The sequence below is a fragment of the Salvelinus sp. IW2-2015 genome, linkage group LG37, assembly GCF_002910315.2.
Source record: "Salvelinus sp. IW2-2015 linkage group LG37, ASM291031v2, whole genome shotgun sequence".
NCBI classification, from domain to species: Eukaryota; Metazoa; Chordata; class Actinopteri; order Salmoniformes; family Salmonidae; genus Salvelinus; species Salvelinus sp. IW2-2015.
In genome coordinates this window covers 18,411,549-18,418,729 of record NC_036876.1, presented here as the reverse complement: position 1 = coordinate 18,418,729, position 7,181 = coordinate 18,411,549, and the positions used below count along the sequence as shown (strand labels likewise).

Below are 7,181 nucleotides of genomic sequence, written 5' to 3'. Positions count from 1 at the left end.
GCAAGAAGCCTACAGCGGAGGCTTTTTCGTGCTCACTTAGAAGAGACTGAAGTGTAGCACACAGTGCGGTGGATGAGCCGAGGTACATTTTTAGGGAGATTCAGTGAATCGTTGCCTGAAATCAAGGAATTTCTGAAGGTCTCCAAACATGCAAAATATGCACAGTTAGAGGACATACAGTGACTCTTGGATTTAGCTTTTCTCACTGACCTAACTTACATGCTTAAGGAATTGAATGTAGAGCTGCAATGGAAAAAGCAAACATGTAATCGACATGATTAGCTCTGTGAACACTTTTAAATTCAAACTACAGCTGCTCACAAGAAAGCTGCAACGTAAGGACCTGCACTTCTTTCAACACATGTATTCAGAACTTGAATGTCAGGGTAAGGATACAGCACAGCTTGACAGTGCACGTTACGTGGAGCTAGTCCAGAGCGTCTTATCTGAGTTTGACAGTCATTTCCTTGAGTTTGCGTCACTTGAGCCTATTGCCTTGCCTAGCCTAGCTATGAAATTACTTCCGGCGCCGACCGAGATGGCCGCCTCGCTTCGCGTTCCTTGGAAAATATGCAGTATTTAGTTTTTTTATGTGTTATTCCTTACATTGGTACCCCAGGTAATCTTAGGTTTCATTACATACAGTCGGGAGGAGCTACTGAATATAAGAGCAACGTCAACTCACCATCGTTACAACCAGGAATATGACTTTCCCGAAACGGATCCAGTGTTTTGCCTTCCACCCAATACAGTGGATCTGATTCCAGCCGGCGACCCGATGCGACCCCGTAAAAGGGGCAAACGTAGCGGTCTCCTGGTCAGGCTTCGGAGACGGGCACATCGCGCTCCACTCCCTAGCATACTACTCGCCAATGTCCAGTCTCTTGACAATAAGGTTGATGAAATCCGAGCACGGGTAGCATTCCAGAGAGACATCAGGGATTGCAACGTGCTCTGCTTCACGGAAACATGGCTAACTCAAGAGACGCTAACGGAGTCGGTGCAGCCAGCTGGTTTCTTCACGCATCGGCGCGACAAGAAAAACATACATCTTTCTGGTAAGAAGAGGGCGGGGGTGTATGCCTTATGATTAACGAGACGTGGTGTTATCATAACACATACAGGAACTCAAGTCATTCTGTTCACCTGATCTAGAATCCTCACAATCAAAATGTCGACCGCATTATCTACCAAGGAATTCTCTTCGATTATAATCACAGCCGTATATATTCCCCCCCAAGCAGACACATCGATGGCCTGAACGAACTTTATCTGACTCTTTGTAAACTGGAAACCACCATCCTGAGGCTGCATTCATCGTAGCTGGGATTTTAACAAGGCTAATCTGAAAACAAAACTCCCTAAATTCTATCAGCATATCGATTGTGCTACCAGGGCTGGTAAAACCTTGGATCATTGTTATATAACTTCCGCAACGCATATAAGCCTCCCCGCCCTCCTTTCGGAAAAGCTGACCACGACTCCATTTTGTTGCTTCCAGCCTACAAACAGAAACTAAAAACAACAAGCTCCCTCGCTCAGGTCTGTTCAACGCTGGTCCGACCAATCTGATTCCACGCTTCAAGACTGCTTCGATCACGCGGATTGAATATGTTCCGCATTGCGTCCAACAACAATATGACGAATACGCTTGATTCGGTGAGCGAAGTGCATTGACGATGTCGTAACCACAGCAACGATAAAACATTCCCAAACCAGAAACCGTGGATTGAAGGCAGCATTCGCGTGAAACTGAAAGCGCGAACCACTGCTTTTAAACCAGGGCAAGGTGACCGGAAACATGACCGAATACAAACAGTGTAGCTATTCTCTCCGCAAGGCAATCAAACAAGCTAAGTCCCAGTAAAGAGACAAATAGAGTCGCAATTCAACAGCTCAGACACAAGAGGTATGTGGCAGGGTCTACAATCAATCACGGATTACAAAAAGAAAACCAGCCCCGTCGCGGACCAGGATGTCTGCTCCCAGACAGGCTAAATAACTTTTTGCTCGCTTGAGGACAATACAGTGCCACTGACACGGCCCGCTACCAAACCTGCGGGCTCTCCTTCACTGCAGCCGCAGGTGAGTAAAACATTTTAAACGTGTTAACCCTCGCAAGGCTGCAGGCCCAGACGGCATTCCCAGCCGCGTCCTCAGAGCATGCGCAGACAGCTGGCTGTTGTGTTACGACATATTCAATCAATCCTTATCCCAGTCTTGCTGTTCCACATGCTTCAGAGGGCCACCATTGTTCCTGTTCCCAAGAAAGCCTAAGTAACTGAGCTAAACGACTACCGCCCCGTAGCACTCCACTTCCGTCATCATGAAGTGCTTTGAGAGGACTAGTCAAGACCATATTCACCTTTCACCCTACGGACACCCTAGACCCACTCCAAGTTTGCTTACCGACGCAATCAGGTCCACAGACGACGCAATCGCCAACCACACTGCACACTGCCCTAACCCATTCTGGACAAGAGGAAACCTATGTGAGAATGTGTTCATCGACTACAGTGCAGCATTAACACCATAGTACCCTACAAACGTCGTCATCAGCTCGAGACCTCTGGGTCTCGACCCCGCCCTGTGCAACTGGGTCTGGACTTCCTGACGGGCCGCCCCCAGGTGGTGAGGGTAGGTAAACATCTCCACCCGCTGATCCTCAACACTGGGGCCCCACAGGGTGCGTTCTTGAGCCCTCTCCTGTACTCCCTGTTCACCACGACTGCTGGCCATGCACGCCTCCAATCAATCATCAAGTTTGCGGGATGACACTACAGTGGTAGGCTTGGATTCCACAACAACGACGAGACGGCCTACAGGAGAGAGGTGAGGGCCCTCGAGGTGTGGTGTCAGGAAAATAACCTCACACTCAACGTCAACAAAAACAAAGGAGATGATTGTGGGACTTCAGGAAACAGCAGAGGGAGCACCCCCCTATCCACATCGACGGGACAGTAGTGGAGAAGGTGAAAGTTTTAAGTTCCTCGGTGTACACATCACGGACAAACTGAATTGGCCACCCACACAGACAGCGTTGTGAAGAAGACGCAGCAGCGCCTCTTCAACCTCAGGAGGCTGAAGAAATTCGGCTTGTCACCAAAAGCACTCACAAACGTGCTACAGATGCACAATCGAGAGCATCCTGTCGCGCTGTATCACCGCCTGGTACGGCAACTGCTCGCCCACAACCGTAAGGTCTCCAGAGGGTAGTGAGGTCTGCACAACGCATCACCGGGACAAACTACCTGCCCTCCAGGACACCTACACCACCGATGTCACAGGAAGGCCATAAAGATCATCAGGACAACAACCACCAAGCCACTGCCTGTTCACCCGCTATCATCCAGAAGGCGAGGTCAGTACAGGTGCATCAAAGGCAGGACCGAGAGAACTGAAAAACAGCTTCTATCTCAAGGCCATCAGACTGTTAAACAGCCACCACTAACATTTAGAGGCCGCTGCCACATACTGACTCAACTCCAGCCACTTTAATAATGGGAATTGATGGAATTATGTTAAAAATGTACCACTAGCCACTTTAAAACAATGCCACTTAATATAATAGTTACATTCCCTACATTACTCATCTCATATGTATATGTATATACTGTACTCTATATCATTACTGGCATCTTGCCATCTTTATTAATACATGTATCACTAGCCACTTTAAAAACTATGCCATTTATGTTTACATACCCTACATTACTCATCTCATATGTATATACTGTACTCTATACCATCTACTGCATCTTGCCTATGCCGTTCTGTACCATCACTCATTCATATATCTTTATGTACATATTCTTTATACCTTTACCTTTTGGTGTATTAAGGTAGTATAAGGTAGTAGTTGTGGAATTGTTAGGTTAGATTACTTGTTGGTTATTACTCCATTGTCGGAACTAGAAGCACAAGCATTTCGCTACACTCGCATTAACATCTGCTATGTGTGCTTTCCATTTGGCACAGACGTAAATGTGGAAGTCATTGCCTCAAATGGGATCACTTTTTCAGTTGGACACAACTATAGCAGAAACTGAATTTCTCACCATTCAAAATGACATTCAGCTGAAATCCAAGGCAGCCACTGAGATGAAGGAAGAGTTCTGGGAGCTGCTGCTGGAGGAGAAGTATCCCAACATAAGAAGATGTGCTCTCAACTTCTCAGCCCTTTTTGGATCAACCTACCTCTGTGAGTCTGCATTTTCTCACATGACGATAATAAAGTCCAAGTACAGATCTGCTATGACTGATGACCACCTTGTGGCCCGCATGAGACTTGCAACAAGCTGCTACAGCCCTGACTATGAAAAACGACTTGCCAATGCCAAAACGACCCAATGCCAAAAGTCACACTAAGGTAGGAAATGAAATTAGTTGCACTTATTTATGGAAAACATGTTATTGGTCCACATTATATTTGCGTATCAAATTGGTATCATAGCGGCAGGTCCATACTTAGTGGTGTGTTGTGTTTCATACATTTTGTTGGTTGGTTTAGATTTATAGACTGGTAGATCTCACCAGGCTGGCAAATAGGATCAGCTCACCTGTGTGAACAATCAACACACAAATGCCATGAATTATCACTTTACCATCACCTTTACCAACACTAGTGGCACTCAGTAAATAAACAAATTGTAACTCCCTCAACCTTTACTTAACACACATGTTTCTATCACTTGTCTGTGAACGTGGCTTCAGAAAGTATTAATACCCCTTAACTTTTTCCACATTTTGTTGTTACAGCCTGAATTCAAAATGGATGAAATCAATTTCTGACCCATCTCAACACAATACCCCATAATGACAGTGAAAACATGTTTTTAGAAATTTTAGCGAATTTAATAAAATAAAAATCTGAAATCTCTCATTTACATAAGTATTTACACCCCTGAGTCAATACTTGGTAGAAGCACCTTTGGCAGCGATTACAGATATGGGTATTTCTGAGTTAGTCTCTAAGAGCTTTCCACACTTGGATTGTTTAATATTTGCCCATTATTCTTTAAAAAATTCTTCAAGATCTGATAAATTGATGGTCATTGCTAGGCAACCATTTTCAGGTCTTGCTATCGATTTTCAGCTAGATTTAAGTCAAAACTGTAACTGTGCCACTCAGGAACATTCACAATCTTCTTGATAAGCAACTCCAGTGTAGATTTTGCCTACTGTTTTAGGTTATTGTCATGCTGAAATGTGAATTAATCTCCCAATGTCTGGCAGAAATCAGACTGAACCAGGTGTTCCTCTAGGATTTTTCCTGGGTTTAGCACCATTCCATTAATTTTTTTATCCTATAAAACTCCCCAGTCCTTAACAATTACAAGCATACTCATGACAAGATGCAGACACCACTATGCTTGAACATATGTAGTGGTATTAAGTAATGTGTTGTATTGGTTTTGCCCCTAACATAACACTTTGTATTCATGACCAAAAGTTAATTCCTTTGCCACATGTTTTGCAGTATTACTTTAGTGCCTTGTTGCAAACAGGATTCATGTTTTGGAATCTTTTTATTCTGTACATGCTTCCTTCTTTTCACTCTGTCAATTTAGTTAGTATTGTGGTGTAACTACAATGTTGTTGATCCATCCTCATTTTTCTATCACAGCCAAAAAACTCTGTAACTGTTTTAAAGTCACCATTGGCCTCACGGTGAAATCCTTGAGCCGCTTCCTTCCTCTCCGGCAACTGAGTTATGAAGGACGCCTGTATCTTTGTAGTGACTGGGTGTATTGATACACCATCCAAAGTGTAATTAATAACTTCACCCTTCTTTGCGAGGCATTGGAAAACCTCCCTGTTATTTGTGGTTGAAATTCACTGCTTGACTGAGGGACCTTACAGATAATTGTATGTGTGGGGTACAGAAATTAGGAAGTCATATGAAAATCATGTTAAACACTATTATTGCACACAGTGAGTCCATGCAACTAATGTCAAATCAAATTTGATTGGTCACATACATATGTTTAGGAGATGTTATTGTGGGTGCAGCGAAATGCTTGTGTTTCTAGCTCCAACTGTGCAGTAATATCTAACAATTTCACAACAATACACACAAATCTAAGTAAAGGAATGGAATTAAGAATAGAGTCCATGCAACTTATTATGTGAATTGTTAAGCACATTTTTACTCCTCCTGAACTTATTTCGGCTTGCCATAACAAAGGGATTGAAAACATATTAACTCAAGACATTGCAGCTTTTCATTTTTTGTTAATTGGAGAAAAAAAATACATAATTCCACTTTTACATTATGGGTAATGTGTTCAGGCCAGTAAAAAACGTTTTAATCAAATTTAAATTCAGGCTGTAATACAACCAAATGTGGAAAAATAAAGGGTGTGAATACTTTTTGCACATAAACCTAATCATCATATTTCTCTAAAAAAGGCAAAGATGGCTGAAACTACAAAGTAATCTCTGTCCTACCTGCTAGTAGAATGGATGTTGCTCCTCTCTCAGGGATATAAATCTGGTTGGACACTCCTAGCCTCAGGATAGCCTCAGGCTCCTGACCCCAAAGGCGACTCTGCTGGCATCATCTGTGATCGCCACACAACAGACTCCAGGCTCATTCTTTAATAATTTCCTTACCTTCATTTTAAAAAATGCAATCATTTAAAACATATTGGGTGGGGAGAGATCAAATAATGTAGCTTGTGTACATATATGGACAATAGTGTCGACAGTGATCACAGATGGACTGTCACCCCCTGACCTTAGAGAGCCTTTTTATTTATCTATTTGGTTAGGTCAGGGTGTGATTTGGGTGGGCATTCTAGTTTGTCTATTTCTTTGTTGGCCGGGTATGGTTCCCAATCAGAGGCAGCTGTCTATCGTTGTCTCTGATTGGGGAACATACTTAGGCAGCCCTTTTTCCCACCTTCAGTTGTGGGATCTTGTTTGTGTGTAGTTGCTTTCTGCACTGCATATAGCTTTACGTTAGTTTTTTTTTTTTTTTGTTTGGTGTCATTTTTAATAAAGAAAAATGTACGCCTACCACGCTGCACCTTGGTCTCATTCCAACAACGGACGTAACATGGACAATAAAGTTATTTGAATTTGAATCTGGCTTGATACTGTACATACCGTGCCTTTCTGCAGGTCCCAGAGGTAGGGTGTACGTTGAGCCTGGCTGTAGTTGGCCAGGACCAGATGTC

At 43.4% G+C, this 7,181-nt stretch overlaps 1 long non-coding RNA gene across 1 annotated transcript; it reads right to left on the bottom strand.

The window, feature by feature from the left end:
* Positions 1-4,477: 4,477 nt before the first annotated feature.
* Positions 4,478-6,963, bottom strand: LOC111960423 (uncharacterized). Its single transcript, XR_002876840.2, has 3 exons — positions 6,905-6,963; positions 6,451-6,563; positions 4,478-4,559 (listed from the first exon to the last, which is right to left on the bottom strand). It is a non-coding gene; the product is annotated as an uncharacterized lncRNA (long non-coding RNA).
* Between the last annotated feature and the right edge of the window lie 218 nt (positions 6,964-7,181).